The sequence below is a fragment of the Anastrepha obliqua genome, chromosome 1 (assembly GCF_027943255.1).
Source record: "Anastrepha obliqua isolate idAnaObli1 chromosome 1, idAnaObli1_1.0, whole genome shotgun sequence".
Taxonomy (NCBI): domain Eukaryota; kingdom Metazoa; phylum Arthropoda; class Insecta; order Diptera; family Tephritidae; genus Anastrepha; species Anastrepha obliqua.
In genome coordinates, this window is record NC_072892.1 from 50,988,866 (window position 1) to 51,015,176 (window position 26,311).

Consider the following 26,311-nt stretch of genomic DNA (forward strand, 5'->3'; position numbering starts at 1 on the left):
GGGGCGGCAGCATACAAATTTTTTTTGGACCACCCTAATATATATGCTCACTCAAGTAGGAGAGGGTCAGATGTCGAACGTTGCCGAACGCAGGGGCCGATTGTGCTCTTTGCCGTTCGTTCTGCGCTCTCGCTTGCAGTTCAAGCAAGATAACGACGCATGAGCAAGATAACGACGCATTTTTCGCTGCGTGCAGCCGGCTACATCGAATTTTAAGACGTTATCACGTCAAGAAAACATGATTTTTACTAATGGAAATATTTATTTGGAGCTTTGCGCGCCCCATTGCTTGTCTGGTTTTAATATCTGCAGTTTTTTTGTTCACAAATGTCAAGATGACATCATTAAACCAATTATAAATCTTCTGATAGAGTGATTAATTTTGCGTCACCTTGCATCTCTGCGAACACAACCACAATATCGCATTAGTATATTTGAATTTTCCCACATAGTACAAATTTATTCTCAATGTTTCTTAATTTTTCACGTTTATGCAAAATTTTCGTCCTTTGCAGAAAGCTTAGATTTTCTACGCCTGTTTGAATCCATTTAATTTTTTTTTTTCGAATCCATTTAAATGAAAAAGCTCAACGTAATAAAAATCTCATGGACCAAATTTCGATCTGAAAATCGCTTCAGAATCATAATAAAATCAAGCGGAAATGGTCCACTTCGCATCGTGCTGAGCGAACATAAATTGTGAGCACGCCAAAATACACATCTATCCCATAAATGTCACGGAACCTAAACTTTTTTTCCTATAATGCGATGAACAATTCAATGAAAAATAAACCTTTTGAAGGATATTTTTTTTTTAAGTATGACGCACCAATAAACTTTTTTTTAGTTATATGGTTAAATGTTACGTAGAATAGAGTGACAGAATTATACAAAAATGTGGGTGATTGTACCACGATTATAAAATGATAAAAAATGGAAAAGATTAATAAAAAAATTAAAAAAAAAACACAAAATTTTTTGGGGTTGTAGATTTCTTCGTGTTTTTAAAGTTTTTACCGAAAATAAATCAACGCAGTTTATGTGGGCCTATCATCACGATGCTTATTGCCCTTTATTCTTTACCTCTGCCTGGTGGTTAGGGAAATCAAATTTTTAGTAGTCAGTTTAAAGTAAAAAATAATTTATCGGCTTGGTTAGTAAAGCTCTATTTATTGTTTGAATGAAAAAGTACATCCCGGATATCAAATTGAAGCTACATATTTTTCCCTTCAAATTTCTTAGAAAATCTCCTGCGCTACTACTACCTTCCAAAGGCGATATCAGCGATCCATTCACTACCAATGCAGGCGGAAGGCAAGGTTGTCCCCTGCCACTCCTTCTCTTCGCCATCGTCCGTGGTGACGTCATGAGCCAACTGACCATGCACAAAAAAGGCATGGCATGGAGTTTAACCAGACGTATTGAAGATCTGGACTTCGCCGATTACATCTGCCTCCTCTTTTACATGCAAGCGAAGGCGGACAAACTAGTTGCGCTGGCAGACACTGTCGGACTGGAGGTCCACAACGCCAAGACCAAGGCCATGAGAGCTAACCACAAGGCTAACCGCAGGGCAGATATTGGTTGACGGATACCCGGTGGGGTTCTTTGAAAGCTTCTGCTACCTTGGCTGCATCATCACGGCAGATGGTGGAGCAGGTGAAGATGTCAACCACAGGCTAAGCAAAGTAAGGGCGGCATTCGGGCGAGTGCATACATTATGGGCGAGTTCACAAATCTCCAGGCGCAATAAACTACGAATATTCGCCTCATGCGTAAAGTCAATATTGTTGTATGGTCTCTAACACCATCACATAGAGGCTACAATCCTTCATCAACAAATACCTCCGCACCATCTGCAGAATATTCTGGGCAAACAACATCAGTAACGACGCACTGTGGAGATTAACGAACGAGGAACTCATCCTTAGGCAAATCAAAAGCAGAAAGTGGCGATGAATAGGTCACATATTGAGAAAACCACCAGATAGCATCATGAGGATGGCACTCGACTGGAACCCGCAAGGGAGCAGAGGTCGCGGTCGACGAAAAAACACTTGGAGAAGGTCGATGCTGCGTGAACTAGCACATGCCGAGATCTCATGGGACGGTGCCCAAACAACAGCAAAGAACCGAGTACGATGGAAGAGTATTGTTGAGGCCCTATGCTCCTGAGAGGAGTGAACAGGGAGAAAAAGAAAACAAAGACATTTTACTTCAATTATGAAACATCACAAAGTTTTTACACTTCAAGTGCTTTTTTCTGATGTTATAAAAAACATCTGCCACTTAAAGGCGGCATGAGAAATTACATTAGTTACATATGTCTTCCACTTCCTATTGATGTTTTAAATTAAGTGGTGCTATGGAGGCGTATTTATGTATATTCAGTTTTACTACTAAGCATTTAAAAGAATTTGAAAACATAAATACTTACATATGGTACGCATATTCCTTAACAGTTGCGCTTGCTTATGTATATCCATAAGCAAATATTTGTGCACAAAAGTTTTATTTTAAACTCAGCATAATTTCTTTGCTTGTTTACCTCAATTAACTTCATTAGTGTTTTGTGCACGCGCATTCATACGCCCACCCAGTAGAAAACTATGAACTGAGAGGCCAGGCCTTTGTTGGAGGTGTATTGCTCTAAGTGCTATTAAAAGAGTAAAATATAATACAATTTGAACTTATGGGAAATCAAAGTAGTTTTAGGTGCAAATCGAAGCAGTGTACTCTGAGCACCCCAAAAGATGTGAAAATATTAAGTCATTGGTCGATTTTAATGAAATTTCCCTTAGAGTGGTTTTGGTGTCGCTGATATGAAGCTGAAAGTATTTTGCCACTAACTCAAAATGGCGGATGACTTTTAAAACTAATCATTTTGTCTAAACTTCATTTTGGGAGTTTTTCCCGCCATAGTTTATAAATCTGAAATTAGCTTTTCAAAACTCGAAGTGCCGGAGGGAGTACGGGGAACTAATTTTCTTCTAAGCTTCGTACAGGCCGTGTCTATGGCTAGATGGACGTAATAGTTTGACTCGTGAAATCAGCGCTTGTAGTAATTCCTCGATACTTGTACTTGTAAGCAAATAATCAATACATTTTGTCTGAAGCAAGAAGTCTCTACTCGATGTTTCTTTCGAGTTGGGTACCTGGGATCGATTTTATTTGTAGTTTGCGCTATATGGCTGCGCTCTAACTATTTAACATAAAGCATTTTCCATAGCAATAAAGTAGGTCAATCAAATTTCTATTTGCATGCAATGGATTTTAAAAAGTTGAGGTTTTAAAATGCCTTCAATATCTTCCGTTTGGACAAACTTCGAAAAATTCGACTTCATGCAATAAATGGGTGACGTATTCTGCTCCATGAGAAATACTTTTCTCGAAACAAGAAATCTATTAAATGTTAAATATTTAGAAAGATAACATTTTTGTATGCCCGTTAGTGGGGCAGATTTTTTAGCCTTTTTTGCATTTTCGTTTTTAAAAATCAATCGAAGCATGAAAGATAAATTTACTGTTAATTAAAAAAAAAAACACACACACAAACCAAAAAAAAAACCAAATATTGATAAGAAGTCAAAAGTAGTGCGATTTTCATAATTTTAATTGCTTCCTCGCTACGTGAATATACGCAACACTTTTTACTGATATTTACTCAGCACTCGATACTTTGCTCCATTGTAAAATTATCGATACTTGGGTCGTATCGAATGAGCACTAAGCGCATAAAGTTGAACGCAGTTGGATTGCTTTATTTCAAATTTCATGCTAGTAAATAAAAAAAAAAGCATTCGAAAATAAATCTGCTTTAAAATAATGCTACCGATTCTGAAGGCTTATCAGGAAATTAGTTAAATGACTTTAGGCTTACCGGCATACAGGACAGAATAATTAATGCCTACAAACATGTAAAAAAAAGAGAGAGCAAAAAAGAAAAAATTAGAACAAGATAAATAAATATAATATATTTAAAAAAATATTGAAATATATAAAAAATAATTAAAAATAATATATTAATAAAAAGAAAGTAAAGAAAACTTTAAAAAACTTATGCTAACTTGAAAAACAAAATAATAAAAAGTAAAATAGTTAAGAAAACTTTAAAAAACTTATGCTAACTTGAAAAACAAAATAATAAAAAGTAAAATAGTTAAAAAAATAATTAAATAGACATCTAAAATGCCCACGAAATTATCTAAAAACAAAAAAAAAACGTAAAATAATATAAAAACTATAATAATAAATAAAAAGTTTAAATGTATTAAAAAAGTCTTTAATTAAAAAATAATAATTTCTAATAATTCAAAAAAAAATTTAAATAATAACCAAATAAACAAAACCATTGCACCAAACATAAAAAGAGGACGACCAATAAAACACCAGAATCTGTTCAAGATGACTCCAAATACCTTTTGTATTATGACACAATAGGCCAGACATTTTCTTGATCGATAAATCTCAAATGACTGGTTGTATAATTAATATTGCTGCTCCTCTGAATAAAGACATGCAAAAAACATATGCAGAAAAAATATCAAAATATTCTGACTAAGGGATTGATGCCAAGCGCCCATGGAAATTAAGGAAGGTGTACATCCTGCCAATTGTCATCTCAGCGCATGGATTAGTACATAAAAATTTAGCAGACAACGTCAAAACACTTCAGCTCCCGAAATCTCTGATTTTTCATATGCAGAAAGCAGCTCTACTTAATTCTTGTCATACCTATAGTTCAAAACTTTTTACAGTGAACGCTTTATTCTTTATCAACTTGCCAATTATTTAATATTTTTAAGTGAAATATTAGTTATAACTTACGTATGTACCTGTTATATATTATTGGCTTGCAACTAAGCTGCCGCCATTTAATGTTAATACTCCTCTTTGGGATGCAATAAATAAAATAAAAGGAATATAAATAAACATATTAAACAAAATATTGAAATTAAAAAAATAATAATTTATAATTATTGAAAAATTTTAAAATTACAACAACAAAACCAATAAAAAACTTAAAACGCGGGCGAAATATAAAATACCTACAAAACTACAAAAGAAACACAAAAAAATACTACAATAAATAAAAAAAATGTAAGTCAATAATTTAAAAAAAATCTTGAAACTAATAGAAAATAGCTTATAATACTTTTAAAAAATTAATTTAAGAACAAGCAAAAAAACCAGTAATATTAATTAAAACGAGGACGCAACATAAAATACCTACGAAATTATCAACAAAAAATAAAAAATGAAATAAAATTAAAAACTTCAATAATAAATAAAAAAATAGAAATCGATAAATTTAAAAAGTCTTTAAATTAAAAAAGTAATACAATAATTTATAATAATATAAAAAATTAGAAATAAAAACAAGTTAAAAAACCGTAATAATAATTAAAAAGAGGACGAACTATAACATAGAATACCTACGAAAATACGAAAAAAAATAAAATGAAATAAAAGGCTGGGATTCGCAATAATGTATATTGGACAATTTTTGGCAAACTTTAATGTCTTTAGCCGCCGTAGCCGAATGGGTTGGTGCGTGATTACCATTCGGAACTCACAGAGCGATCGTTGGTTCGAATCTCGGTGAAAGCAAAATTAATAAAAACATTTTTCTAATAGCGATCGCCCCTCGGCAATGGCAACCCTCCGGGTGTATTTCTGCCATGAAAAAACTCCTCATAAAAATATCTGCCGTTCGGAAACTGTAGGTCCCTCCCGGCTTAAAACTGTAGGTCCCTCCATTTGTGGAACAACATCAAGACGCATACCACAAATAGGAGGAGGAGCTCGGCCAAACACGTAACAGAAGTGTACGCGCCAATTATTATTTTTTTTTTTTATGTCTTTATTAATGAAACTTTGTGAAGATGTTAGGGAGGTGTTAAGGAACAATCTTTATAACTCCAAATTATTCGGGAAATAATAATTTCGTAATTATTTGCCTTCAAAGTGCTCTCGGGAACTTCACTATAGTTTGGCACGTTATAACATATTTTTTTCACACGTCACTAAAATTCACTAAATATACACTCACACGCGTGTTTTTACTTATTTTTATACTTATATTCGAATTATTTTCATTAAAATTAAATGAAAATGCATTTGTCCATACAATCACTCTCCAACTTTAAACGCGATGATTGGAATGACAACAGTATGGTGTTGCCGGATGCCTGCAAATGAAAACAAAAATATGAACAAAGCTTAAGTGTTTTAGTTTGGTGTTAATGATGGGGAGGGAGGTTATTGTGCCTCCTTACTACACACACGCATATGACGTTTTAATTTTGGGTTCAATGGTTTTAACACGGAAATGAGTTCTCAGTGTTGCCAATTTAGCGACTTTGTCGCTAGAATTGACGACTTTTGCTTGAGTCTTGGCGACAAAAAAAAAGTTTTGACGACAAAAATGATTTGGCGACTTATCTGGTGACTTTTGGAGAGCAAATTTAAACCTTTTTAGGCAATAGATACTTTTCTGTCAACTTGATTACCCGTGAATGCCCTTTACCTTCCATACTCTAGAGTAACAATTTACTGACTATAGGTAAAATAACTACCTATTGGTGTGTTATCGTTGATAAATTATCGATATATAATTGAAATTTTAAATTTGTTTTTACCTTAAAATTTTTTATGAAATTAACAAAAATCATACGTTGTATTAAGAAATAATAAAATATATCCAATTCAATTACACCTTGTTTCACACAATTGTAATGAGTAACCAAATAATTTTTAGCAGTGATCACATAAGAGCAATGCGGTCGGGGAATCCCCAGATTTTACTATGTTCTTTACTATACGTGAAACAAGTGAATTGATATCGGCTCAGTTGATTGTTTACTATCCTCTAGCTTACTTACTTTTTAATTCATTTTAAGTAAATATAAAATATTTAAATCTATCTCTCAAAATGAAATTTAGGATCCGCCCTGAGGGAGTTAGCGACTTTCTACCGACTTTCGATATTGGCCCTAGCGACTATTGGCGTTGGCAATACTGGGAGTTCTACGAAAAAATACTGTGGATTGCGTAGCCGGAGTTGGACTGATGAGGGTTAGTTTTTGGAAAGGAAACGAGTTCTTTAATAAAGACAACTACGACCACCCTATTTGTTTTGCAGACATGATAATCGAGTTTTTCTGGAACAAATCTGTTTATAAAAGGCATGAGTACCTGTTTGTAAAACTGATTGAAGCAATACAATACACTTATAAAACGTAATTTTTTTCCTTTAATTACTTTATTATTTTTGTGATACGCTTAATATCATTGTTTTTGAGTTTCGATGAGTTGTATGTTTTTATTTTCAAAAATATTTCTTAATTTTAAATTACAGCAAAAAATACTGCAGTTTTACAATCAACCCTCCACTGAACATCTGTGCATACGAACTTCGTTTTTATTTCAGATGTATGGCACCAACTTTTCGCTAAATTACAGAACTTAACATTAAATTACTTAAAATCTATAAGGCTTCGGACGGTCCGGTTTTCAGTTTGGGTATATGGGAATACACCCCTCTATCCCCCCTTTTAACCTGTTTTTTTCAAAGCGTTATACATTATACTAAATTTTCCGAAATAAAATATAAAAAGAAGTTTGTTTAGTTAAAAAAATCTATAAAAATTAAAGAAATAAAAGTAAATAAAAGTAAAAGTTAATTACAAAAATTAATTAAAAATATTAAATAAAAAATAAAATATTAATATAATAATAATTAAAAAGGTGTCCAAAAATAGTAACGCACATCCTTTTGTTGTACCCTAGAAGCGGCATTCGTTGTAGACGAACTGCAGGCCTTAAAAAATAAACAAAATTGACTTCAGAATTTTAAAAAGCTCCCACAAAGTAGACACCAACTAAAGACAAATTTTTTATAATAATAATTAGTTGCAAAAAGTAGCACATATTTCTTACAGTGTATACTCTAACGAACAAAATGATCCAATGTCCTTTCAAAATCGTAGTCAGTGGAAATTAACAGAAGGTCAAGTGCGAAAAACTTAAGAATTATAAGATTCCCATAAATTCATGCTAGCATAGGAATCAGTACAAGATTAAAATCACTTGAATTTTCAAAATTTCTATCCTCTTCAAAAAAAAAGTGAGTGCACTTATAAAAACACTCAAAATTTCTACTATATATGAATGAAATTCATTTAATTTTAGATAGCGTAAACTTTAAATCAGTGTACACTGTTAAAAAAGAAATAAATGAATTAAATACAAAATTGGAAGTAAACGGAAAAAATAATTTTTAAGCTATTTACAATTTTAGTTAAAAACCAACGAGTAATAAAAAAAAGAACTATGAAATTCGAGCTTTAGAAATAATGGGAGGCCGGGCACCGACTGTCAAAGGCACTTAACAGTTTTCTGTGACCATTTTGAGCTGAATAATTTCAAGCCAGCAGTGAATGAATGGCTATAGATTTTCGTCCAATTTGTTTTGACTGAACCAACGCGAGTCAGGCGGCATCATTGCTAGTCGACACTTTTTTATCTTACACTTTGCGCGTTGTTCTTTTAAAAAAAATCTTCCTAAGGTTTGGTTATAAATGAGTTAAGAGGACCTAAGTTTATGTGGTTGTGAGGCAAAGTGAGCGAACTGAGCGAACTGAGCCACTGGCTGTGCATCGATCATTCATTTGGTCCCATTGTAGGCCGAAGTGCTCATGAAGTTTGCTTAGATAATGTTAATTTTATGAATAGCATAATTTTGCGGCCGCCCCATTTCTATTACTGTTCCTAAGCAAGTCAAGTAGAGCGTCAACATGTCCATCTGTCTTGCGCTTTTTTTAGAAAGAAATTATGTAGTTTCCCTTTAACAACGGACAAAGGGACACCGATGTCTGAGAGAGGGACAGCTGAAACCGGTTCTGTCGAGCCCTTCCTGGCAAGCTCGTCGGCAATTTCATTTCCCTCTATGTATATTCGTTTGCCCAGGAACCCAGGTAAGGGAGATGTTTCCTGCTCGATCGAGATGTTTGAGTTCCTCCTTACAGGAGTTCACCAGAAGAGAGCTGCAATATGGCGACAAGGCCTTGACCGCAGCTTGGCTATCGGAAAAAATATTAATGTCTCCCTCCCAACAGCTATCCCGAAGCATTTTGCATGCCTACAGGATCGCTAAGACCTCTGCTTGAAAAACGCTGCTCGTTTCCAGCAGTTTAAAGGAGACCGAAATGCTGGCTGATTTAGAGAAAACCCCCCGCTCCCACTCCAGATTCCATCTTGAATCCGTCAGTGAAAACGAAGGTACCTATATCTGTGCCGACTCTCCCTTCCTTCCAGTCTTGCCTGCTCGGAAAGATAGCCCTAGCACAACCCTCAAATCCCAGTTTGCGGATGGAGAGATCAGTGTGAAGAACATAGAAGAAAGGGGAGATCTGCTTCAAGATGCTGCTATGCCCTACAGGAAATTGTCTCCAGACGCCAAGCTCTTTCAGCTTAATGCCGCTCTGAGCAGCAATGGATTTAACCTGAAGATTCACAGGAAGTAAGTGGAGAATAACGTTGAGCGCAGCAGAGGGAAATGTTCTACAAGCACCCACACATACAGTTATTTGCACTCTCTCCTGTTTAGTGGTGTTGTAGCCCTTCTGAAGAGCTACCCACCAATCTAGGCAACCATATGTGAAAATTGGCAGAACGACTAAGTTGTACATCAAAATTACGGCACGTGGCTTGAGACCCTATTTTTTGCCGAACATAGATTTACAGGCGTAGAAGGCTATACTGGCCTTCTTAACTCGATTTTCTATGTGCAGCTTCCAGTGGAGTTTGGGGCCAAGTATTACACCAAGATACCTGACTTCCGAGGCGAGTATAAGACACTGGTTGTTTAGTCTTGGAAGCTTACAAGGCGGATGCTTGTATTTCCTGGTGAATAGCATCAACTCCGTTTTGTCAGAGTTGACTCTAAGACCGCAACTGGCAGTCCAACTACTGAGTGTAGCAAGTGCACCCTCAAAAATTTCCACCATTACTGATGGGAAGGGTTCTGAAGCCATTAGGACCAAGTCATCGGCTTATGCTACCACCTTTCTTCCTCCACTGTTTAAGAGAGTTAAGGCTTCATCCATAGCTACTAGCCAAAGGAGAGGCGAGAGGACGCCGCCGTGTGGTGTACCTCTATGAACGAACCTAGTGATTCTATAGGACTTAACTCCTGTAAAAGTTTAATCGGATCAACTTGGTTCCAGTCTTTGTATTTGTAGAGCCCTTAGAACTACACCTGCAGATGCATTAAATATAATGTTAAACTTACTACCAATCAAACTATTTGGTAAGCAAGTAGCAGCCACATCAGCTCTTAGACTAAGGGAAACAAACTCGTTCAGATTGACCCACGAAGGACCCTTCGACCATATTAGAGAAACTTTTGTAACACCAAGCACATGAATTTAAATAAATCCTTTATAACCTTATTGAAAATGCAAATGAAATAAATATCTATACAGGTGGCTCAAAAGTAGATAATAAAGTGGGAGGTGGGCTTTATTCCGGTAAACTGTAGATAAAGGTATAAGCGGAAGTCACTGCTATTAATGAATGATTTACAGCGATAAAAACGAGAGTGTTATCCACCAATAAAGTCGTCATTTATTCAGACAGCCGTGCAGCACTAACAGCGCTAGAGTCCAAAACCCACTCATCGAAAACAGTCATAGACTGTGATGAACTCCTAAACGACTTACCTGAGTATTTCGATGTAAACCTAATTTGGGTGTCAGGTCATAGAAATATAGCAGGAAACTTTATAGTAGGCATAGGAAGAAATGCCAGAAAAGGTACAGCCTAAACTATTCAATCGCATAAAATTACTGGTAGACAGGGAAACTTTTGAAATAGTAAATTTCTTACTACGATTATTGTAGAAGCTGCTATATTATAAAAGAGGAGGAAACCATAAGACACCTCTTTTGTGAGGGATGAATGATTAGCTGAAAGAAGACTTTAAAATCACGGTAGTGGATTTTTAGCAGATGTAGCGGGTGTAGCGCATCTTAAACTAACGAAGTTAAGATCGTCTCTTAAACCCGCAGAATTGTTTATAAGGGATCTCATAGTGTACGGAAGAGGTTTCAGTAGTATCACAACGGACCTACCCCAGGTCTAAAAGTATCATATTGGCACCCACCAGGCCTACCTTCCTACCTATTTTGCAATATGATAATATATAGTAATTGCAAAAAAAAAAACATCGGGTGGTGATTTCCAATAAATTTAATAATCCTCCAGCAAAGAAATATTTTATTAATTGAAACGTGGGAGTAATGTAGCTTTGTCTATTATATCTATTGTATATCTACCTATATACATATTATATCTACTGTATATTAGTTTAATCCATTTCACCAATTTCAGAACTAAATTTCACCACTTTTGAGGGGCTCCTGACAAAGATCGCAATGAATGGACTCACCAAATTTTTGTTCTTCACGAATGAGTAGCGAAATAAACACTTTAAGATGTTTTCTAAAGCCTCTATGCAGAGTGTACTCCGTGAGCACTCACTTCGGAAAATTGTTCACCAACTCATTGCTGGGCGCTTAAAAATAAATACACAAGTCAATATACATATGCACGCATAAGAAATATTGTGATGTACCCCATAAACAAAAACCATTCAAATTTAATTTAGATTTACATACGAGTATGTTTGTTCATAGGCACATATAAATATACACTTTGGTATTTCAAACTAAAATAAACTTGTGGCAAATAAATTTCAAGCCTTACCCGTCACCCCTTGCAAGGCACCATACAATCCATTGCTACTGTGCCTCGGCCGGTTTCGCAATTTTGCCTAAATAATTGACCAAACCAATCAGCCGGGAATTGCAGCTATTAATTCATTAACTTGAGGAATTTATGCTTACATCAGTTTAGATTTAGATGCTAGGACGATTCAACTAGTGGTACTTATAAAATGCTTGGATATGAGATTCTGCAAGTCATTGGCTTGGGTGGTATGCAAACTAGATAATAAATGAGGCAGGGTAGAATGAAACAAATTTTTTGAAGTGTCGGGAATAATAAATGTACCATAAATTAGTTCAATAGCTTAAACATGCGGGTACAACTGGGTGGTCTTTAAAAAATCAGATTAACGATTTGTTCAGCCTCATCCTCCCAGTCGGTAATACCTTAGTCAAAGATATCATTTGTAAGCGTTGGTCCCGATTGGTGCTAGTTAAGGCGTGTGGAGGACTCTTCTTTGCTGAAGATATTTGTTTACTGTTTCATAAGATAACCTACATGCAGGTGAACGAGTTGGTTGCGTTGGCAGATATAGTCGGTTTGGAAATAAACGTTGCACAAATTGAGGCAATGAGAGTCAACAAGACCAGCACTAAGCGTGTAACGATGGGCTGCACTTTAACAGCTGGCAGTGATGCTGAGGAAGATGTTAGCAACAGACTAGGTAATGCAAAAGCCGCGTTCATTAGCAGAGTATTATGGCCGAATAAAATAAGAAATTAGGAACCTCGAAGGCAAACCAACGAGGAGCTCATATTATGTCAACTCAACCGCAAGATTACAACAATGGCCTTGAAGTGGAATCCGCAAGGAGGCAGAAGCCGTAGTTGGCCGGAAAACACCTAGCGAAGATCCACCCTGAATGAATGGAATCATTGAGGACCCAGTGTGCCTGTCGTGCTTGGAGGAGGCGGATAGCACTGAGCACTTTCTCTGTGAGTGTGCTGCCTTTGCTAAAGCACGGCTATAAGTTTTGGGTTCCGATGTCATGAGATTGAGTAATATTCATTCTCTAAAACTGGAGGATATTTACAGATTTGCCAAAGAATCTGGAAAACTCTCACAGGACTAACTATCTCTATCTCTTTCTCTATTCTTTCCTATCTCTTTCTCTGATACGTTTCTCCTTCCCTCTTTGACTATCAACCCTCTTTCCAGAGCCTCAAATAAAATGTTGTTGCCTGAGTGTTCTAGGAGCCACCAAATCTTCTGGTGGTCCTTGGCTCGACTTTTTCAAATTTCAATTTCAAGCACTTTAACATTTAACGGAGTTTCAAAATTTAGGTTTTGTAAGCCAGGCAGATGAAGATGGGCTAAAAAATATTTTAAATTAAAAAGAAAAATTTTAATATATTTTATTTTTATTTATTTTTTATTTTTTTTTTAAATTTTTTATTTTAAAAAATATTTTTGATTAATTTTTTTTTTTTTTTTGAATTCCATGTCTTCGGAAACATCCCTTCTAGATATCGCTCTTTTATTAAAAGTAGAAATTAATATAAATAAAGAAATGGAAATTGGGAATTCATAAACTTAACAATTGAATAAGTGGATGAAAAAATAATTAAAACTTTCTCTGGAATCTTTGTTCTTGTTCGTCATCGTTTTTTTATTAAACACAGCAAATTTTTTTTATCGAATTTTAAGAACGATAGAAACAAGATTGCACCCATCAAAGCGTGCGTTATGTCACACTAAATACCAAACGAACATTTCGTGTGAGTTTCATTCAAATTCCTAATATTTCTCACAAAAAAAGGGAATGCCTCATTGCAAAATTACCTATACCATTTAAAGTTTATGCTGAGAAGATGTCAGTGTTGCTTGAGTTTCAACCGATTGTTTCGATTTGTATCCCGTCTGCGCCAACAATAATTACAATCACCGATAGTGTGACCAGGTGATGAAAAAAGTAAAGCTAAATAGAACTTAGTGAATTGTTGAACTCATTTAAAAAAACTATTATTTTAAATAATTCTAAACATTACATTTAAAATTGGAAGAATATAAGGAAGAATGAACTAAAACTCTGAAGCTAGAGAACAAAAAAATTATAAATCAAGCTACGAAAATGGTAATCTGGACGCACTGATCATTAATTAGGCTAGTGTGACGTGACTAAAATCAGCTGATGCTGTCGAATTCGTTGAGAGCATTATACTCATTATTCTCTCCATAGTGGTGAATAACTATCTGTGCTTTATCGTCATTCTGATGCTGAGCTTCTTAATTTTTCTAATATTTCTTCTTACCTCTACAATTGATAGTTACTAATTTTACGTAATTTACGCTTTAGAGTATGCTAATATTTGTTTCTTTTGAATTTAGATACTTTTAGTGTTTTATTTTTTTCAAAATCGCGATCGCTTAACCCTAAAATGCCTGATTCTTTTATTGTCCTCAAAAAATTAGTTTATACAAATTGTTGGTCAAAATGAATGAATTTGAGGTCCGTTTTTCTACTGAACTCTTATGTTACTTTACCTTGGACAAGTAAAAATACCTATCCCGCCTTTTGGAGTGATTGGGCATTTACGCTTAAATTTTTCAAATGAATAATTTTTTTTGTATTGGATATTAGTTCTTATTTTATTCTTTAGTTTTGGTTGTGGTACTCCAAAAAAGCTATTTTTTTTATTTAAATAGCATTTCGCAGCTGTTTTTACCTGACTGATCTAACATTTAACACCAATGAGAAATCTATCTGGTCGTAAAGAGCATCATTGGTTGGAAAATAGGTGTTCTTTTATACTGATCGCTGTGATACAGAAGATGCCGAATGTGATGATGGACGACTACGAGCACGGGATTGGAGAGAACCCACGACTTCACTACAAAAGTTAGGCAGTAGAGAGCGTGTGTCTCCTTTATGTAGGCGATGATATAAATTGTACGCATATTTTATTGTTATATCCAAGTAACGGTCAATAAGCCCGTCTATCGCCATGCCCCTCATCGCCATTATATTCTTTTATAACACTTGGGCAATCTATATCGTTATTTTTTCATTTTTTCGATCCCATTGAGTCATTTTCTGCAATTGAGTGTCTGTATTTCGAGAAAAAAATCGTTTAATACCAACATAAGAAGATTCCGAACGCACTATTCTTATATCACGTACATTTAGAAACTCATCTGTCAAGATATGCAATGAAACAAGGGATTTTAATATCTTGATGTCTACTGGCATTTCCTTGTGGCCTTGAAACACGAGCTCATTCGCATATAGACGCAAATGCTTCTTCTTTCAAGTAATCGAAGTGGGTAGGTGAATTATTTGTTAATTCATTTGTTAATTCAAACTCGTTGCAACAACAGGTCAGCCATCGTCAAATCCAAGCTCAGGGTTAGGTTCACGTTGACGTTTGCTTGATTGTGACCGAAGAGCAACAGAAGCATCGGATGAAGTTGGACCAATTGGATGAAAAGCACTGGCAGTTTTTTCCTCTCATGAAGGAATGATAGTTGAAGTTGTATGTGCTTCAAAATTATCCAGTATACTCAAGTTTATTGTACTAATTGTCAAGTCGAGACATTCGTCCATATCAAGAATTGAGTCGTTTGCAGCTTCTTCATCGTCATCTTCTTCTCTTGCTGCATTGTCCTCATCGGTTGAAATTTCATTCAAAATCACCAAAATCTCTTTCTCAGACAATTGCTAATTTTTCTACGCGACATTACCATAGAAGCAACAAAACGTAAAAAAAGACGAACACTTAAAACCACGCAATGACCACAAAGTTTGTGCGCTATGCCAAGCTCCACCTTTAGGCGGTTCCACTTTCGGAACGATTTTAATACACGTTATTTACTACATGCAAGTATATTTTTTATCTCCTAATAAATATTTTAAATTTTCTACACATCAATATATTTTTTAGCTCTGTACTATGAAATTTACTACATTTTTTCTTTTTATATATTAGAAATCACTGTTTCAGTAAATTTATTTTTCCATATCCGAACACTATGAAATTTCATTTTTAAATAAATGTGCTACGAATCGAAATAAGCACAGCCGATGGGCTTTAAGCGAACACAAGCTAGCATATATTATTTAAGTTTTGGGAGTCTCCTTTTTTAGTTTTTAGTTTCTAGAGAAACTTTTGTTAACCCTGCCAGAAGGCGGACCTGCGTATTAGAGAGTTAAGTAAATTGAATTTGCAATGCCAAACTAAACGCATTTTTTGTGGAAAGTTGTCTGCTACAATGTTTTTCACAGCTAAATTTATTTTTGTTCTTCTGCAGCCGCCATTTGCTGCATAAACTACAGCAGCAGTTGCCTTACAGCTGCAACAATTAAGTGCAAATCAGTGGAAAGAGTAGACATTACTGTAGACAATGTAAACAAAGCGAATAGAAATAGAAACGCAGGCGAATTAAAAATCGTGAGTCTGATTTGTATGCGTCTATGTAGATTTGTATGTATTGCCTCATTTCGAGCAGCTTCAGTCTGAGACGCAAAGACCTTGTCTTGTTTTGATTGCCGGTTGTGGCTGCTGCAAAAAAAAAAAATTCTAACCTCGTCCGACCACGCTTCACCAAAATCACAGCTAAAAATTCTCTGAAAAACATAATTTGCATTTTCTATGAGGCAGGTAAATATTTTTCTTGTCAGCTGGCGCACCGCTATAAATTTTAATCTATAAAAAAATAATAAATTGCAGCCAAAAGTCAAAAGGAATTTTAAATAAAATTGCTTGCAAGCAGAATATGCAATGAAGCATGAAAGGTGAACGGATAGTAGAGGGAAAAATCAAAATTAGGTTTTCTAGTTACCTTTGCGGAAAATTTAAATATTACACACAGAAAATATACTTACGAGTAAATGCAGATAAATTGTAAACGTAATACCTCTTAGTGCGTTGTTTTTGTTTGTGTTTAAGACTAGACTTGAATAAATAATATTCACAAATTTACCCACAGCATGGATTTGCTGGCTGCCCGTAAATCTATCATGCGAATTTTATGTAAATTCAGCTAGACCTTCATAACGTGGCTTCCAAATCTAAACCAATATTGAATATTATATTGCTCAACCTAGCGCAAGTTCTGCTGTATCTAGCAAGATTTGTTCCGCTGTGAGTAGAACATTTTTTATATTAGGTGAAATTAAAAGTTCTGAGCTTATAGGGTGAAACTATAATTGTCCATAGCTCATACAAAAATTGCATGCATTTCGAAATTTTTAGATAGAAAGTGTTGGATTTGAATTTTGCTAATACTAAAATAAATCTTTAACTAGATTGGAGAAAATTTGCTGTATGCAGCCAGATACAACAAAAAGGATCCATTTTGCTCGATTTCGAACAGTATCCTCCACGAGCTCATAGGGTGAAACTGTGTTTGTCAAAAGTTCTTCAAAAATTGCATGCATTTCGAAATTTTTAGAAAGAAAGTGTCGGATTTTAATTTTGCTAATACTAAAATAAATCTTTAACTAGATTGGAGAAAATTTGCTGTATGCAGCCAGATACAACAAAAAGGATCCATTTTACTCGATTTCGAACAGTATCCTCCACGTAGCTGCCTTATCATAGCCATTGGGTGCAGCTAATGATTATTCGATACCTGCGCTTAAGAGCAAATGCGCGATACTTTTTTCCCGAAGCCAGTCGTTTTTTTACTCGATCGCTACTTTTTTTTTGTATTTGCTATACTGAAAATTTATAACTGCTTTCCTTCAAAATTTCACTTGCGCATGTTAAAGTAGGTTAATCATTAGGCCGGGTCGATTTGTGGGGAGGCAAAAAAATCGAACATTGCCCTGTAAAAATCATATTCTAAGGATCAAAATAAGAAACTTTGCCGAAGGAACCATACCTCTAAAACGAATTCTGATGTCCCCCAATTTGGGTCGAACTTTTTAGTTTCTTTTCTCATGTAAAGGCCAAAAATGGTGATATTTTGAAATGATTGTATGGGGAACCCCCCAGGGGAGTTCCAGGGGGTGCGCCACTGGCATGGGTGGATCGGCCAAAGTTAGTGGGGGCCGGTCATACATTTGGACTCGATTGGAGCACTCTAAATGGGCCAAAGTGGGATTTTTCGTTCGACCCAAATTGGGGGACATCAGAATTCGTTTTAGAGGTATGGTTCCTTCGGCGAAGTTTCTTATTTTGATCCGTAGAATACGAATTTTACAGAGCAATGCGCGATTTGTAAATCGACCAGCCCTATTAACTATATTTAAATTTGGCGTTATTTTTTCGTGTTTATTTGCTTTTTTTGCAACTTTTGACTGCAACTTTTGATAACAGAAAGATAGACTTTAGGCAAATATCCACTTTTTTATCGATTCAATTCGAGAAATAGGGAAACTGGATAAAGATTCAGATTAAAGTTAATATAATAGTGAAGACGCAGGCAAGCATTTAACAAAAAGCAGCAAATGGTTTTCCTTTGGCCATAGGCTGCCGATTACTTTTTGGTAAAACTGTTTCAACAGTTTCATGCTTCATGCCCAACCAGAGTATCGAGTATTTATCCAACCGAATGCTTGCCGCGTGGTAACTCACACACGGCTACAGCATCTGCCAGTTTTTAAAAGCAGAAGTGCGATTAAGCTTTGTTGTGCATTTTACACCTTTTGGTGGATCTCTCATTAACTTCAGATAAACAAAATTAGCGGCGTGCAGCATCTGCTGCAGTGATGCACGAACAGCTTGCCGGCAAATAAAAATAAAATCAAAAATATCAGTACAGCTTTGGCTCTGCGAGCAAATTGTAAACAAACATACACACACATATACACATACATAACTTCTTAAGCTTCCTTTATGCGCACCACGTAATTTTTTATGATGATTTACTAAGCTCGAAACTTTCAACTGCGAACATTGTTGAGGATGCTGCTATAAGTGCTGGATATGCCACAGTACACTTGGCCTTATCTCATTAGTATATACAAGCACGCGAACATACTTTTTATATACTTAGATACGTCTACTCACCTTCTGTAGCGAATTAGTTTGGGAGAAAGAATGAATAAAGCACTTCAAAATCTAATAAAATTTTTTGGTTATTATTAAGATTATGAAATTAAATGTTGCGTATACGCAATGGTGCTTTCATTCTTCTGAAATTTTGTAACATTTCATAGCCATTTCGAGTGCCAAATTAGCAAATTATTATATTTTTTCCAAAAGCAATTTCAGCAGCTGCTTGTGAGTGATACAAATTTTGTAAACTTGTTCCGTTATGTATGTTTGATTGTCACAATGAAATGTAGCAACACACTTGCGTAAACTCTAACCAATTTATGTGTAGAATAAGCGCTGCTGTTTTTCTGAGTACAACGCTCGTTTGCATGCCAAATCACCAACTCGCTGCCAATTTAATATATACATACGTTTGTGAATATTTATGTGTATCTGGTTATCAGAAGGATTATCTTGGAATTTATTTGTCTGTTGGATTAGTAATAAGATGTTTTTACACATGGAAAAGTGTGAATATACCTACATACCTGTAAAAAAATAATGGTAGCGTAACGCCCAAAGCGTTAGCAGGTTCAAGTTGAACCTCTATTGTAGTTGGAGCAGAGCATGAAGATGCTGTAAGAGACGATGCTCTGTTTTCGACGCTTCAGACGAATAGTCGGTTCTTCTGATAATTCTCTTCAATAACCGAAGATATTTGCAAGATGTTTTATAGCATAATATTAAAGCATATTTTTAATGTCTACATATAAATTTCAAAACTTTTTGTTTGCATTTTATAGACTAAAGAACTTCACGACATTTAGGCGAGTTCTTATGAGGACACCTGGGAAGGTTTACTCGTTAATTTCGTTCTGATCGGTAGCTCATGTTCGAAATATATATTTTCTACTTACCTAAAAATAAACACTCCAAAAAAAAAACCTCCAAATTACTCTTTAGGCGGCACCGAGATACTAAATCTTATTTATTGAACGATTTGATTCATACTCGGAATTTGGATTAACTTCTTAAAATTATATTCTGTTTTTTTTTGTTTTTTGTGAGAAACTAAACTCGATAGATGGCGCTTTGGTATAGATACTGAACTATATAATAACACCGATCGATAAAAATGAATTTTAATTCGTCAGGTGCATTGTTTGGTTAGTTTTGCTTTATTTAAAATCTCTAAGGTGGAAGCAGGTGTGGAAAAATTTGGCACCAATACCTTTATCTGAGAGAATCTTTATACCTTATAAAAAATCGGAAAACCTTTTTTTTAACTAAGGACTTTTTGACTTGTCTGACACGAAGCTGGTCCCGTGCAAGCATCCAACAGAACACTCTCAACATGCGAGGACTCTTACTCTGGTATAGTTTTTTCGTGCTGAAAATATTCTTACAAAACCTTTATCTAAGTTCGTCGCTAACGTCTCCTAGGTTCGTGGGGAAGTGGGGGCATACAAATTCTGAGTAATATGTAATTGTGAGTGACATGTCGAAAGTAATCCTTCTGAGAGATTTTTGTAGTTACTAACCTCGAATTAACAAAATAAATCTTAGCAATATTTTTGAAACTTTTTCAAGCAGATTTTTTTAAACATTTCTTTGAAAAATGTTAGCCTTGAATAATATAATATCTTGATCTGAATTCCGACGAAAATTTTATTTGATTTAGCGTCACTAACTTTAGGCTAGTTAGTTTGACATAATAAAATATATTTTTTAAATCATCCGCGCATAGAAGGAAGTTGGCTAAGAAGATGCTTACTACTTTCGCGCTCAACTGCGTCCCATACGTTGCAGGGATTAAGCTCTGGGGAGTTAGGCGTCCATAAGTTCAGTGTTATGTGGTCTGGGAATTTTCAGCCATCTAATCTTTGGTGGCAATCACTTTGTTTGAAAGAACAGAGTCTTACTTAAGGATATATGGGCTGCACTGCGTACACAATTAATTCAGGGCTTCACTATGTCTCTAAAACCTCGATATATGCAGCAAAATTCACGCGAACTCCTTGATTAAAGAAGTTTGGTGGCATGACATTTCCTTTGTTGCTCACAACACCTAAAACCATACCTACAAATTTTATATACATGACAATAGAAACCTCTGTAAGATTGGACCATAACCATATCCTATTTCTGCGGTTTGCTTTTGGTCCTGCCTTAAATTTTTTCGTCAAAAAAAGCCATAACATCTCAGGCGCTTCAAGGTCTGATTAGTTTTGCTTAGACTGCGTTTTGATCGGGTAACTCCGATTTGTCTGCGCATAACATAGATTCTGCATTCCCGCTTCATGCTTCCAATTAACGGCGAATAATATGAACGAATGAAGGGATCCATTTAGGTGTAGTCAGAATTTTCACAATACTAGAGTTTTTTGCATTTTCTTAAAGTATAAATATTGGGTGAAATTTTGAAGTGAATCCGACAAAATCTTTTCGAGCTATTCAACAATTAACAAAGGGTGCTCAAGCGCTGCGGAATCGATAGCAAAACTTTAAATGCGTTTTTCTCAAAACAATGGTTTGTGAACTGGTGATCACTGTAACTTAAAAACCGCTTAGTAGATTTCTATAAAATGTATACTGCTTTTGAAAAACATAAAAAATCGTGCCTGATCGAAGGATCTTTCTTAAATATTTCGATTTTTTTAAACAAATAATTGTCGGTTTTTTTTCTTGAAAATCTAAAAAAATATTTCCTGAGTTCGTCATATTGTTTATTTAAAAAAAAATTCGATAAGGCACAATATTATCTATTAATAAAACTAATTTCTCTTGTCCGATTGATTTTAGATGAATCTTCAAGGACGTTTGATGATCACCGCAAGGGACTTCTGGAGGAACGAGCTCCACACAAACAGCGATAACTTTCACAATTATAAATTTTTATATTTTGAAATTTTGTTAAATCCAAGTCAAAATATGATGTGTTAATGCTGTGTTTTTATTATTTTAATATAAAGCGCTTGACTAGCCAAAAAAATTATTGAAAGTCATCGTTTTTTCGGGACTTTGACTACCCCTAACCACTTAAGAAACTTAGAGAAATCTAAATCTATGTGATTTGAATATAGGTATAGCCACGAAACTGCATGCTTCATATTTTATTGATGTAAGTTGTAGTCCATCTTGTCTGAAAATCAAAGTCACATATATGCGGATATCCTCAATAACCCTGTACTTCCTTTACCACCAAATTAACTAAAAAATAAAAAATAAATAAAAATTTGATAGTGGCTTTCAGGTATTTGAACAGAAGTTGAACCCGAAGGGCTCCTGCTATTTGCGATACGATCCCCAATCGAAGAGCTTATGAGGCCACACAAAAACAAAACGCAGGAAATTAGGGGCTATCTCTGCAAGGAAGAGCTTACCACCGTATAGTCCCAGAAAAGACATATCTCAGTATTTTGACAAATGAAAAAGAAAATAAAACATAAATAACAGAAGACGTGAAGAGTTATGTGTTTTTTATCCTTTCAATGTTCTTGACTGAAATTTTAATACAAACTTTGTGGAAATACATACACAGAAATACAAACGTTTTCTTTAATAATGCATGTTTTCCACTTACAACCATTTTAAAGAAAAAATTGTATCGATACATTTTGATTTTTTTGAAACCATTTTGTTGAAAAGAGAATTTTAAAAAACTTTTAAAAATCAAATTTGTGGGGACAGTAATGATTATATATATTTATATACATATAAATGCTCCTCCTTCTGTTTGTGGTGTGCGCCTTGATGTTGTTCCACAAAAAGAACATGTTTTGCCATTTTACCGTTTCTTTATTTTGGTGTTTATTTTGTTGTTTGGAGATTCGAACCAACGTACTCCGAATTCCGAATGCTTCGGTTAGGTTAGGTTGGTATGGTTGCCCAAGGAATGTGCACACTTGGACGAAGAAAAATGGATTCGTCCTCTGTGATACCATTATAAAGGAGGTGAGGTGAAAGAGAAAAACCGATGAGATACTGGGAGAGGGCGGGGACTATGCTGCGTTTGCGTCAACCGTTTTGTGCTGCGTATGAAATTCATCAGATTTTTAATGTCAGCGCCAGCTATATCAGCAGGCGTAACAAAGAAGTAGGAGCCAAGATGCCTGGATATTAGCCCCGCCAGAGCAGGACAGCGAAGGGGAAGGTGCTGAGTTGATTCCACCTCATTCTCCATGCATCCAGCGCAAAAAGGACTCGAGGTGATTCTCACAGCATGCATTCTTCGAACATAGTGTCCTGAGAGAAAACTCACGAGGTTCGAGAGCTGATATTTTGTCAACCTCAGAAGCTTGCTGAGCGCCCCCGGTCCACACGTGACCAGAAGGATTTCGCGACCTTACAAGTTTGTGTACTTGCCCAATGCTCGCTGAGTTGACGCGATGCGCATCTTTCCAGGAGCAGATCTCAGAGAGTCAGTGGGATCCCAATTCTCTCTCTTCGCGGAGAAATCACCTCACATGTCCCTTGTTTGACATCCACCTCATCCACCTCACAGTTTCCCGCAATGTCGCTGTGACCAGGAACCCAGATGAGGCTTATGTGAAAGAATTCGGACGCAGTCGAAAGTGCAGTCAAGCATTCCCTGACCAGTTTCGAATGCACCGTCACTGACTCGCGGGCAATTATTGCTGCTTGGCTGTCGGAGTAAATATTACCTTTCTTGACTGTTAGTACGCATGTGAGCATTCAATCAGCTGCCTCCTTGATTGCGGCTACCTCTCCCTGGAGCACACTGCAGTGATCCGGTAACCTGAATTTGAGTCTGATGGGGAGCTCCTCGCAGAAAACTCCTCCGCCAACCTTTCCTTCCAAGTTCACCAGGCCCTGTCCCCAAGTATAGCCCCCCGTCCACTTTTTCCTTGATGGAATATGAGTGGAGAAAGTTGCGGTTGGACTAAGCAAAGGTATATACTGATCCATTGACAGGGGGTAAACTCGAAGTTTCCATATACCAAAATTGGCTTTATTATGGTATTATATAGCCAAAAAACAACTCTAGGCAAAATGGCCCATCTTTTGCCAATTGTGCCCTTGCACCCATACAAGGTGATTGTTGCCTTCCTCACTCTTTCCACAATATTGGGCGTCCATGTAAGCTTGCTGTCAAGGATAATACCTAGGTACCTCACCTTGTCAGAAAGCATCAGAGGAGCGCCCCCTAGAGAGAGAAGTTGAGCTCTGGGTATTTAATATTTCCTCGTAAGTAGGACGAGCTCCGTCCTAAGAGGATTCACCGATAAGCCGCAGTCCGCAGCCCATCTAACAACTACGTTCAGATATCTCTGTATCAAATCGTACAGAGTACCCACAAATTTTGCTCTAACGATTAGTGCCACGTCATCCGCGTAGGCAATTTCCCTGCAGCCCCCTTTCACCAGCTCCTCCAGCAAGTCGTTTATGACAACAACCCAGACGAACGGCGAGAGAACACCACCTTGCGGAGTACCCCTACTCACCTGCCGGTGGGTGGAGGTGCCGCCCCATTCTGCCACAACAACTCTGTCGCTAAGCATTTTGTGGATAAATCTAATAAGGTCGGTTTCGACCCCCTATTTATCTAGAGACCTGGTAATTGCCTTCAGGAGGACGTTGTTAAAAGGCCCCTCAATGTCGAGGAAGACGCCCACCGCAAACTTCTTCTGAAAAAGAGACTTCCCAATCTTTCACGATTGTGTGCAGGGCAGATTCCAGCGATCTGCCCTTGCAATAAGCATGTTGGGTATGGGACAACCGACCACGAGGAATTTCTCTTCCTATGTGCGGGTCAATCAGTCTCTCGAGGGTTTTTAGCAAAAACGATGAGAGACTGATTGGCCTGAAGTCCTTAGGGAAGACATACGAGCTCTTACCTGCCTTTGGTATAAAGACAAGCCTCACGCCCCTCCATGATTTTGGTATATGGCCCCTGGCTACGCAGCTCACATAGATAGGGCTCAACTAACGGCATGATACCTCCACAGATTTTACAGTTGGGCATGAATGATACCGTCAGGACCCGGCGACTTGAAGGATATAAAGGAGTCAATGGAACAAGCCAGGCGGTGCTTATCCAGTAACCAGCCCGGTCCAGAATGCAAGTTGAAATGCTTTGCGGGCCGGTGCTGCTAGGTGCCGGGCTCGTCGGAAAATGGGCGTCGAGAAGTAACTTCAGTGACTCCTCGCCGCTCATCGTTCAATGTCCCAATTCCGAATAGCAGTCACACACCAACCCATTCGGCTGTGGCGGTCGCCATAAGAAGCTCTTGTATAGGAAAAGTAAGCCTTAATTTTCGTGAAAATCAGGAAATGTTACTTGGAAAATATTTTTTCCCCCCGTAGTAAGCGATTTTCTAATTTCCCAGATTTAATTTGAAAAATGAAATAATATTTCAAATGACGTTAATAATCTAAAAGACTGCATATAGATCATTACGCAAAAGTATGCTGAACACCTACATTTAAATTTATCATTTCATTTAGCACTCGGTGGCACTTGGAATGGGAAACTCCAACAATGGAATATACCACATATTAGAATCGTCTTTCTTAATGTTTTTTAATATAATTTGAAATTCCATTGAAAACAAAATTAAATTTATTGTCATCAGCTTTTAATATCATTTAAAAAATAATCAGACTTTAGAAAGATTACACCTGCCACCTACAAATAATATAATTTAATTATATCTGCTTCCATACATTAAAAAAATAATATAAAATCATAATAAATATCATGTTTTAATGCAATTTACAATGCATGCACACACAAACGTAATATATTCATGCATGTAGGTGTACGTAAAGATAAAAATAATAACATGCATTATTGCTACAATGAACATGCATACATATGTGTGTGTGTATGGGCGTGAGTCTGTATGAGGAGTAAGTATTTGCATGAAAAGATTTTCTTAGTCGTGCCTGTCAGCTGTAGGCGTTGAACCAGAGCGAACAGCCTAAGCCATTCGCATCACTCGCACGCTCACCTGCTCTGCAAAGGAAATGTGAAGATGTTACCATAACAAAATCCCATAATTCACCTCAGTGCATCACAATGGAAAAAATGTATACTTGCAAATGTAAGCTGATTTACGTTGTAAAGAAATGAAGAACATTTTATTATTATTACAAATGAATGGCATGAATATTTGTATATGCATCGAGAAACCCATGTACAGCATTGAATAAAAGATATGCAACTACGTTTTTCATACAGCAAAACAAATATCTATTTTTATAAAGAGTTTTAATTTTTATTTTTACAATTCCATATAACATCTTAGTCTGGCTGAAGACAAAAGGTATTATACGGTGTCATGAAGTGTTTTTGTTATCACATTTTTTTAAGACAAAGAGTGCCTCTCAAAGTTAAATATCTTTCCTTTTGGGTTATTTCAATTAGAAGCCGTAACACAAAATATTAAAATGACAGCATAATGGCGTTTTTTGTCAAGTTACATCGTCAAAAGAATGGCATAATGAAAACCAGGCATTACATTAACCTTAGTTACTTTTTTGAAGTCGAAACTGATTGGTAATAATTTTGAAACTCCATAAAATGAATGCAACTAGGCGCACTTGCGCTTTTGCTGATTCCTCTCGTGTTCTCAAAC